This window comes from Mauremys mutica, chromosome 11 (genome assembly GCF_020497125.1).
Source record: "Mauremys mutica isolate MM-2020 ecotype Southern chromosome 11, ASM2049712v1, whole genome shotgun sequence".
Classification (NCBI taxonomy): domain Eukaryota; kingdom Metazoa; phylum Chordata; order Testudines; family Geoemydidae; genus Mauremys; species Mauremys mutica.
Genome location: NC_059082.1, coordinates 12,192,366 through 12,204,457, shown reverse-complemented (window position 1 = coordinate 12,204,457; position 12,092 = coordinate 12,192,366).

The window sequence follows — 12,092 nt, the reverse complement described above, 5'->3', positions numbered from 1 at the left end:
CTGACCCGGAGTGGCTGTTTGCCTCTCTGGTTCTTTGGTAGGTTTGCCTGATATTCTAGGCAGGACTGAATCTCCATTAGATGAAACTTAAAGATGGGAATGACCTGGAGTCACTCCCATTTATGTCCAAGCACCCCCAACCGACCACACCAAGGCCGGCCAGGAGCACCCATGTCTGCCCAGGTGCCCCCGACCGACTTCATCAAGGCCAGCCAGGAGACAGCAGCAGACGTACAATATGGTTGCTAACCATCTTTGCCAACTTGCAAAGGCAAGGAGCTGCTGCTGTGTAGCACTGCAGTACTGTGTCTGCCAGCAGCACGCAGGAGACGTACGGTGACAGCGAGCTGAGCAGGCTCCATGCTTGCCGTGGTATGACGTCTGCACGGGTAACCCAGGAAAAAAGGTGAGAAATGATTTTTTGCGGTTGCTTTCATGGGGAGAATGGGGGGCTGACTACATGTATCCAGAACCACCCGCGACAAGGTTTTTGCCCCATCAGGCATTGGGAGCTCAACCCAGAATTCCAATGGGCGGCGAAGACTGCGGGAACTGTGGGATAGCTACCCACAGTGCAACACTCCGAAAGTCGACGCTAGCCTCGGTACTGTGGACGCACTCCGCTGACTTAATGGTCTTAAGTGGGGACACACACAATCGACTGTATCAAATCGATTTCTAAAAAATCGACATTAAATTGACCTAATTTCGTAGTGTAGACATACCCGATATGGCTGCAGCTCATGCTATTGCTCCCTTTTACGAGCAGTAAACTCACTCATGGATTGAAACAAGCAAGCATGCCAGCCCTATGGGAGCCCCTGTTAGAAGAAACGAAGACATGTAGGGCAAACTGCTGCTCTGCTGTTACCATCAGTAGTAATCCCATGATGGGCCTGGCTTTGCCTGAGTCCAGATTCACATGGCACCGAAGCAGCAGTATGTTCTAGTCCTTCCCCTGCTTCCTGTGGATCCATCAAACCAGAATCCATCTGTATATATGTGCCTGTCTTGCTCTCTGCCATGGTGCGGCTAATCAGATTAAGGTTCCCCTGCTATCTGAGTCACCCTGCACTCATTAAGGCTATTTTTAGATAGCAAGGCGACTCTTCTCCCCTCGGGGAGAGGGTCCATCTTGCAGCAGTGCTATGAGAAGGCAGAAATAGCATCCGGGCTCACAAGCCACTGAAGTGGAAACCTACTTCCAGCGAGAGAGAAATATACCCGTTGCACAATTCCTTCAGTCCAGTTTCCTTTGGCACTGAAAACTCAGCCCTGTGGGGGGTAGGATACCTGTGTGTGGCTTTGTTTGACTTGACACCCAGACCCAGAGCAGCGGGATGAGGCATTGTTCTCAGTGAATGTCTGGGGGTGTTGGGAGGGGACTGTTCCTTTGCTGCTGAATCGAGAGTTGGCCCCAGGTTTGTCTGAAAGGTTCTCCTCCGCTGACAGCTGGCAGCTCGCAAATGTCAGCGAAAGAGACGAGCGCAAAGGCGCTTCCTCCCGCGTGGCTTTAATCTGGCCCGGCAGCTTCTCATACAAAATAACAGCAGGACAAACAGTGTCTCTTTGGATTCTCGTCGAGATCACCTTCACGAGGGGTTGTGGGGAGGTGGCGGGGAGAAGGCGACGGGAGGAAGCAGAGCCTTCGTCTGTGAACCACAGCAATTCCCCTGACAAGGCAGCATTTTTGGAAAGGGGTCCAACTGTGCCATTGCCAAGAGCAAAGCTGAAGCTAGGAGGAGGGAGCTGAGCGCTGAGTGGCTCCCAGCGCTGCATTTCCTGAGCCACTCCAGGCTCTGCAATCAGTTCCCCAGGCAGCAAGGAGCTCCAGAGACTTGGTCGTGTAATGCAGATGTGCACAGCTGGAGGGAGCATCTTCCATTGCAGCCCAAGAAGCAGCATGGGATAAACTTGGCTTTGACAGAAAAGCAACTGAAGCCTGGAGGAGAAGACACAGCTTTAGATTCCGCACATCCCAGGCTGCTCAGCACAGCCTCCAATCCCAAAGCACTTTCCCGGATTAACAGCATGATCTACAAATTGCTGGGTGGGAACAGTTTATTTTGTTTCGCAGGAAATTCCATGAGTTGTTTGAAAATGATTCCAACATGGAACTACACCCTTCCACCCAAAGTTGAAATTTACCAAAAAACAAATTTTTAAAATAATTCATTTTGGGATAATCGCAACATTTAATTTATATAAAATCAAAATATTTCATTCTGATTTTGAACTTCTAGAAAAGATTTTCATATAAAGAAACACTAAATATGGTTTTGAAAAGGAAAATTGAAATGTTCCCTTCTGAAATGTCTGTTCTTATCTGTAAGGTTTTAATGGGACATTGGGACATTATTGAAATGCTTTGTTTAATTTATTGGTTTTATTTTTCAAAATGAACTTTCATTAAACAGGACACCTTTTTCGGAAACATGTAGATGTCAATGAAAACAGCATTTTTTTCCCTCATGAAACCATTTTGATGAAAAATTTCCATCCCACTCTCCCCAGGGATTCATTCCCATAGCAGCCAAGGGCCGCTGTCCCTGAAGAGAGCAAGGAATTCCTGGGGGAGGACAAGATGGGCTCTGACTAGGAAGAATGGGGAGCACTTGTTGAGGAGGAGACCTGTTAGGCTAATGATTCATCTCCCAAGGAAAGCGGTGGAGGTTCTACCACTTGGGATACTTAAAATCTGTTGGGCAATATCCCACTGCAAGCAATCCCGCATTGGCCAGGGAAAGTAGGAGCAGCAAGAGATGGAAGGTCTTTCCCATCCCGAGTTCAGAGGGGCCATGTTTCAGCCATCTGGAGGGCTGTTTGCCTAGCACTTTCCAAAGAAGAAAGCTCAGCGAGGTGAAGCCAAGGTTCCAGGGAGAAGAGGCAAGCCCAGTGACCCCAAAGCCAACATTTCCATGATGCAAAGAAGGAGTGATGCTACCAGCTGCAGGTTGAGAGCCACCAGAAGAATGGCAGGTTGGATGGTATTCAGAAGCTAGGTGAGTTTGACAGAGTCACCATCTTTAAAATGTGCCCTTTTAAATGGTGTGAGCCTGCTGCTTGCCATGATTACAGTAGCTGCTGCCTGGAACTGGCCCGCTCCCAGCAGTGGCAGAGAGAGTTACACCAGGGAAGGCTTGGCAGGGTGTGCAGGTGTGGAGAGGGATTAGGTCTGTCTGATGTGCTGATTTGGGTAAGGGTGCAATCAAGGTCTTGTCTAAATGTGCGGTGGTGAGTAGGGTACATGTAGCTTCCTGCTGCCAGAGCCTTTCCCCACCACCTCCCCCCCACCAAAGCCTTTCCTTGCGGCTTGTGTCTTTTCCTGAGGCAGAGAGAGGCTTCAGCAGTGGTGAGGCAGCAGGTAACTACACTGCTAAAAACAGCACTGCTTGGGTGAGTAGAGAGCCATGTAGGGTATAGAACCTAAGGGTTCAGGCATGTCTTTACTCACTTAAGCCACGCCTCACTGTCTACACTGCTCTTTATAGCCATGCAAGGGGGGCATGCAGTGTCTGTACTCTACGGGCTGCCACCAGGATGGAGCTACCTGAAAAATAACCTCACGTAACTAGAGAGGAGGGGGAGAAAGTGAGAATGTAAGAGAGAGAGAATGAGATTGAGTGTGTGCTTGTGTGGAGAGCGAGAGAGAGAAAGCACCAGAGATTTCTGGTTCACCTCATTCACTCGACACCATGGGCAAAACATCCCAGCTTTAGCCTCGTGGGTATCTCGCGGCGTGAAGCTGGTTTTTCCACGCAGCACTCAGAGACCATTGATGTGATCTAAGACCAAGAAATGAAACAGGACAGAATAGAGTAAATCTGAACCCACAGCACAAAGGCTCCTCCTGTTTGCCAGCAGCCAGAGCGAGGGGCAGCTCGGATAGCGGGAAGTGCCCCCTGCTCTGACCAACCTTGTGGCCTTACTAAAGGCAAACAGAGCTATTTCCACAGAGTAGACCCCCACTAGGGGTTTCCTCACAGACACGAAGACTTTCATTACCAGGGCTGGGCTGGATTGAATTACAATTGACTCTGTTTAATGCTGGGGGAATTAAGGCGTGCCAGACTGGATCTCTGGAGTGGCAGGCAATGTGTCACTTTTAATAATCTTTCCCTCAACAATAGGGGTTGGTCCCAACCACTGAATCTATCAGAGTTTGTGTTCGCCTTCCCTTACATTTGAAACCAGAAATTCTCCCTCTCCTGTGCTGCTAAGAACTGCATGGACAAGTTCTTTAGCCACAAAGCTGGTAGCGAAGACATGATGCTTGGAGAGCAGAAGAAGGTGGGGTGGAAAGGAGTAAGTGCATCTATATAGCTCCTCAGTGGATGTGGAGCAACTAAAGTGGAAATCAAAACACAACAGTGTAGGTAGGTGTCTCTGGTTTGACATCAGCAACAAACTCTGTGTAATGAAATGTACCACTATAGTGGTACGTGATAAATAGAGCTAGGGGTCTGGGGAAAGCATAGAGAGGAATACAGCCAGAAGACCCACAGCATAGAATCATAGGACTGGAAGGGACCTCAAGAGGTCATCTAGTCCAGTCCCCGGCACTCATGGCAGGACTAAGTATTATCTAGACCATCCCTGACAGGTGTTAGTCTAACCTGCTCTTAAACATCTCCAATGGTGGAGATTCCACAACCTCCCTAGGCAATTTATTCCAGTGCTTAACCACCCTGACAGTTAGGAAGCTTTTCCTAATGTCCAACCTAAACCTCCCTTGCTGCAATTTAAGCCCATTGTTTCTTGTCCTGTCCTCAGAGGTTAAGAATATTTTTTCTCCCTCCTTCTTGTAATAACCTTTTATGTACTTGAAAACTGTTACCATGTCCCCTCTCTGTCTTCTCTTTTCCAGACTAAATAAACCTAATTTTTTTCAATCTTCCCTCATAGATCATGTTTTCTAGACCTTGAATCATTTTTGTTGCTCTTCTCTGGACTTTCTCCAATTTGTGCACATCTTTCCTGAAATGTGACACCCAGAACTGGACACACTACTCCAGCTGATGCCTAATCAGAGCTAAGTAGAGCAGAAGAATTACTTCTCCTGTCTTACTTACAACACTCTTCGTAATACATCCCAGAATGATGATCACTTTTTTTGCAACAGTGTTACACTGTTGACTCATATTTAGTTTGTGGTCCACTATGACCCCCCAGATCCCTTTCCGCAGTACTCCTTCCTAGGCAGTCATTTTCCATTTTGTATGTGTGCTACTGAATGTTCCTTCCTAAGTGGAATACTTTGCATTTGTCTTTATTGAATTTCATCCTATTTACTTCAGACTATTTCTCCAGTTTGTCCAGATCCTTTTGAATTTTAATCCTATCCTCCAAAGCACTTGCAACCCCCTCCCAGTTTGGTATCATCCACAAACTTTATAAGAATACTCTCTATGCCATTATCTAAATTGTTGATTAAGATATTGAACAGAACCAGACCCAGAACTGATCCCTGTGGGATCCCACTCGTTGTGCCCTTCCAGCATGACAGTGAACCACTACGCTCTGGGAGCAGTTTTCCAACCAGTTATGCACCTACCTTATAGTAGCTCCATCTAGGTTGCATTTCCCTAGTTTGTATATGAGAAGGTCTTGCGAGACAATATCAAAAGCTTTAGTAAAGTCAATATACCACATCTACCGCTTCCCCCCATCCACAAGACTTTTTACCCTGTCAAAGATAGCTATCATGGCATCATCAAATATCAGAGTTGGAAGAGACCTCAGGAGGTCATCTAGTCCAACCCCCTGCTCAAAGCAGGACCAATCCCCAACTAAATCATCCCAGCCAGGGCTTTATGAAGCCTGACCTTAAAAACATCTAACAAAGGAGATTCCACCACTTCCCTAGGTAACTCATTCAAGTGCTTCACCACTCTCCTAGTGAAAAAGTTTTTTTCTAATATCCAACCTAAACCTGCCCCACTGCAACTTGAGACCATTACTCTTTTTTCTGTCATCTGCTACCACTGAGAACCATCCTCTTTGGAACCCCCTTTCAGGTAGTTGAAAGTAGCTATCAAATCCCCCCTCATTCTTCTCTTCTGCAGACTAAATAATCCCAGTTCCCTCAGCCTTTCCTCATAAGTCATATGCTCCAGCCCCCTAATCATTTTTCTTGCCTTCCACTGGACTCTTTCCAATTTTTCCACATCCTTCTTGTAGTGTGGGGCCCAAAACTGGACACAGTACTCCAGATAAGGCCTCACCAATGCCAAATAGAGGGGAATTATCACATCCCTCAATCTGCTGGCAATGCTCCTACTTATACAGCCCAAAATGCCATTAGCCTTCTTGGCAACAAGGGCACACTGTTGACTATCAGGTTGGTTTGACATGATTTGTTCTTGACAAATCCATGCTGACTGTTACTTATCACCTTATTATCTTCTAGATGTTTGCAAACTGATTGCTTAATTATTTGCTCCGTTATCTTTCCGGGTACAGAAGTTAAGCTGACTGGTCTGTAATTCCCTGGGTTGTCCTTATTTCCCTATTTATAGCTTGGCACTATATTTGCCCTTTTCCAGTCATCTGGAATCTCTCCTGTCTTCCAGGAGGAAGCCATAATTGCTAATGGCTCAGATATCTCCTCAATCAGCTCCATGAGAATTCTAGGATGTATTTCATCAGGCCTGGTGACTTGAAGACAGCTAACTTGTCTAAGTGATTTTTAATTTTTAATAGTAGTCAATCTTCCGCCAGCAAGGAACTGTGAACTGCATCCACCAAGATCCCCTACTGCAGTGTTTCCCAAACTTGGGATGCCGCTTGTGTAGGGAAAGGCCCTGGCGGGCCGGGCCGGTTTGTTTACCTGCCGCATCCGCAGGTCCGGCAGATCGTGGCTCCCACTGGCCGCGGTTCGCCGCTCCACGCCAATGGGAGCTACTGAAAATGGCACGGGCGGAGGGATGTACTGGCCATCACCTCTAGCAGCTCCCATTGGCCTGGAGCAGTGAACCACAGCCAGTGGGAGCCACAATCGGCCAGACCTGCGGATGCGGCAGGTAAACAAACTGGTCCAGCCCACCAGGAGCTTTCCCTACACGGCCGGGCATCCCAAGTTTGGGAAACACTGCCTTACTGCTCTGAGGCACTATTTTAGGCCCAGGAGCTACAGGTTGATACCTGGAGCCTGTACTGATGCCCTAGCATTTATGGAGTGTCTGTGTCATTTGGATTTGCAGGCAATGTATGAAAAGTCAAACTGACTTGTGAGCCTCTCATGGGAAAAGCCAATAAGGATGCTGTGACGTTGCACTCTATATGAGTTTATGAAAATATGCTAATGTAACTGGAATATGCTTCATGCAAAAGGTCTCTTGTAAGGTATCATTACAAAGCTTATAATCTACTGAATGTGATCATCCTATTTGTATAAATGTACCACTCTTCTATCTGAAACTAGAAATATGAAATATAACTCTGAGGGCCTATTGTAATTATGCAAAGTGTGGGCCATTAATGATGGTTTGGAATCTTGATGACGCCCATTAACCAGGACAATTGACTGCAGATGGCTCTGTTTTACCTGCAAGTCTTCCTGTATTACGTGTGTGCTGACAAGTGGGTAATGAAGTCTTACAGTGACATGTGATCATGTCACCTGAACAGGAATCCATCTTTAACCCCGGTGTCTTTCTATTAAGAAGGAGGGGGTGGGAACCCAGAGAGGGACAAGGGATTCCCGCCTTATGCAAAAGATATATAAATGGGTGGAACAGAACAAAGTGAAGCAGCCATCCTGAGGAATCTCCTAGCTACCACCTGAGCTGGAACAAGGGCTGTACCAGGGGAAAGGATTGTGCCCAGACTAGGAAGGTGTCCAGTCTGTGAAAGAAAATTATTGAAACATCTCTCAGGTGAGATGTGATCTGTACTCAATTGTATTACTGTATGAGGCTTAGATTTGCGTGTTTTATTTTATTTCACTTGGTAATTCACTTTGTTCTGTCTGTTACTACTTGGAACCACTTAAATCCTACTTTCTGTATTTAATAAAATCACTTTTTACTTATTAATTAACCCAGAGTATGTATTAATACCTGGGGGAGCAAACAGCTGTGCATATCTCTCTATCAGTGTTAGAGGGTGAACAATTTATGAGTTTATCCTGCATAAGCTTTATACAGGGTAAAATGGATTTATTTGGGTTTAGACCCCATTGGGAGTTGGGCATCTGAGTGTTAAAGACAAGAACACCTCTGTAAGCTGCTTTCAGTTAAGTTAAGTCTTTCAGTTAAGTCTGCAGCTTTGGGGCAAGTAATTCAGCCTCTGGGTCTGTGTTGGAGCAGACGGGAGTGTCTAGCTCAGCAAGATAGGGTGCTGGGGGCCGGAGCTGGCAGGGAAAGCAGGGGTAGAAGTCGTCTTGGCACATCACTTGGCAGTTCCCGAGGGGGGTTCTGTGATATAACCCGTCACAGATGCCTATTCCTGTTGATTACTAGAGTGTTTTCCTAAGCAAAACCTTAAGCATAACATTCTGCCAGGGACGCCCTGAGCACCAAAAATGAGACTCTGGCTCAGCACATCTTCCCTCACTTGGAAATACAGACATGCAAACAAAGCCAGCTTTATTCATTACTTCTAGGTAAAATAACAGTGTGAACAGTGATCTAGTTATGCATCATGAACTTAAAAAAAATCTTGAAGTGTAAACATCATCTAGTGAAAAATATTATAATGATTATTTATATTATGGTAGAACTCAGGAACCCCAGTCCAGGACCCGCTGTGCTAGGCTCTGCACAGTAAGTTTATTTGCTTTGCTCCGGTTAGCTGCATGTCTTAGACCAGCTGAGGTTTTTTGGTGTGTTGAATTTGCCTCTCAGTCGGATGTAGTTGGCACTGGCCCATGAGATAAGGTTCAACGGCCAACAAACCCCTCTTGGAAAGAGTTGCGTTGGCCTCAAGGCAGAGGTAGTGATCTCATTTCTGGGAAGTAGTGGAGCTATAAACCTGGCTTGCTCCAAGCAAATCCTATATAATGTTTGCATGAGATATGGAGGATTATGTTGACAGAGGGGATATTTGTCACCCACCTCCTGTCTGAGCATTGAGAAATGCACTTTTCCTTGAATACTAAGTGCCTGGTTTTCATCCTGGCTGCAGCCCACCCTTGTTCTTTGCACAAACAAGGCTTGATCTGAACAGCTCCATGGGAAGATTTCCCTTAGGACTGGGATCAAGCCCATGGTTTTATAGGTGCAAATGGCTGTGGGTGCAATTTCCCAATAGGCAGACTGCAATCATGCCTGCAAAATTTTGTGCCCTCAAAACCACAGGCATAGAAAGAGGGACAGGCCGTAAAATCATGCCCTTAAATGTCTGCCTCTCTGACTGGTACCTAGATAGGCCCATTTGGAAATATTATATATAAAACAGACAGAAAGTTAAGGCATATCAAGCAGTTAAATTACACCAGTTGCATCCACAAAAAGGAAGGTTGGCTTTAAAAAATTCTGGCTGAAGTGTCCATTTCTAGACCGTTCCCATTGATGCTCCCAACCAGATACTTAAATGCAACCCAATAGAGATAAGCTATTTCTTTAGCCCCCCAAGCAATTCTGAATCTAAGGTAATCTAAGTCTCTGCCATAGGCTGTAAGTGGGTGGACAGCATATGCAAGGGAAATACTCACAGATAAGCACCAGTAATTTACACCACCTAGTCTAGGTAGAATCCTCTTACATATAATTTCTGCCCAATCTATAAAATGCCCCCATTCATCCAGCAGGATAAATTCACAGGCTAGTACCGGGGCATCTGTGTATGCTCTATGAGGTCTCTTTGACATGACTTGAGTAAATCCTTTGTCCCTTTTTTGGTTACAGCCTGGTCTGTAATCTAGGCTAAACACAGCCCCGCTGAATGGAGACTGATATTAAGCCATACGATAAAATACATATAAATTGTGTTTCATCTCACTTTGGAGGTAATGAGGTAGTTTAATGTGAAATGTAATTTAAAAGCAGGTTTTTCTCTGTAATAGATTCAATATCCCTGAGAAGCTGACTGACAGATTAGTAACTGCTACCAAATGAAATACATTTTCTTCCAGGAAATAATACGAGGCTGAGGCAGCTGGGGAGAAAGAAGCCGAAATGCAATGATCTGGGGACTTCAGAAAGAGACTCGAGTCTTCCTCCAGCAGGTAAATACTGCATGGAACAGATGCAATGCTTAATCCAGGGAGGATGAGAATTTAAAAAAAAAAACCATGCAAATTAAGCTACAAGACTTAAGAACAGTTTTCAAAAGGGAATTTGAAAAACAGATACCGAGAGCTTTCACTGTAGAAAAAAAAATTGTTCGTTGCTTTGAGTGTTGTAGCAACGTGAAGGCCTGTTCCACGCAGGGGATGGGGTTACACAATAGTGCTTAGAAAGGCATCTGCTGGGGAGCCTGGAGTGTGCAGTGCCCTGGATATCCATAGTGCAGATATAGCACAGAAGTGGCTGTTCAGCTGTAGGCAGCCTTAGTGGGATTGACCCCAAAATGTACATGGTAAAAGCATTAGCTCAATGACTAAGCCCCTTAGGTAGCACCTGTAACTAGCTCATTATCCTTTTATATGGACTAGGCACTTGAGGGGGCATGTGGAACACACACTAAACAGTGAAGTACACAAGATTCCCCACTCTGCATGTCTCACCCCTCACCTGAAGGCACTTTCTCGATGGGTTGCTGGGGAGTTCAGACTCTGTGGCCCATTCTCTCTGTGCTGTGATTGTCAGAAGGGAGCCAACTATGGCAGTGGGTTTTGTTATCCGGAGACCTGTCCACTGAGAAAGGGATGGACCCAATAGGCGCATGTCACATAGGCTGCCAAACAGTCTACTGATGCTCACAACATTCACCCTTCCAAAAGGATGATGCGGCTGTTTATCCAAGCCAGAGAGAGGCTCTGGACATTTGCATTTTCTCTAGTGCAGACTTCAGAGTATGATCTAAATGGCTGCAGTTCTTCTCTTGACTGGCAAAGGTGTATCACCATAATGCCAGGCATGAAAGGACATTTCCAGATGCTTGGGCAGGAATCCAGCCCATAGTACTAAGTGAAGAGATCCATAATGAACCTGGCATACCTGTGCTCCTGGCCATCTGCAAGTGGCTGGATGCCAATGTATAAGGCCATTGGCCAGTCTCAGCTGGTCCTAGTGCCAAGAAGAAATGGGTTTAGGATGGTAGCTTGCAAGATGTAGAAAGTGGCCTCTGTTGTGTCAGAAGATCCTCCTGGTAGTGAGTGATACTCAACATAGGACCACATGGTTCCTTATTATCAAGGATCCCATCTGTTTATTCTTGTGGAGTATTTCTGCCATCTCAAAATGTCCTTTATATGGTATCTCTTATCTCACCCTACCTCTATGAGTGGAGATGTGAAAGTTGCATTCTCTTGTAAGGACAGCAATAAGTAAGCCTAATCTAAGAGTTATTTCAGTATGTTTCCTTTTCCTCTCCTCCCAGACGGTCCTTCACATAGGTACATGGGAGACAAATCTCTGTATATCATAGCATCCAAAAGACCAAGAAAGGTGCAGCTCATAAGATATTCAAAAAGTAGTTTTCACTCAGGACAAGCTCAGAACAACCCTTAGCAGTTCATCAACCATGTCCTGAGCCTCACTTACACAACATGCATTGAATGGAAGACTTCACTAACTTGCTAGTCTTCTGAATATCCAGTCCATGACCTAAGATGGAGAAAGCAGGAGCTGAGTAAGGGAGGAGTGAGTTTGGATTAGGTCAGGGATTGGCAACCCTTTGGCACACAGTCTGCCAGGGTAAGGCCCCTGGCAGCCCGGACCAGTTTGTTTACCTGCCGCGTCCGCAATTTCAGCCGATCGTGGCTCCCATTGGCCGCGGTTCGCTGCTCCAGGCCAATGTGGGCTGCGGGAAGTGGCGGCCAGTATATCCCTCGGCCCGCGCTGCTTCCCGCCGCCCCCATTGGCCTGGGATGGAGAACCGTGGCCAGTGGGAAGAGTTGGAAGAGACCTCAGGAGGTCATCTGCTCAAATCCCCTGCTCAAAGCAGGACCAACACCAGGTCTATCAGGGGCCTTAAAAGACAGCCCA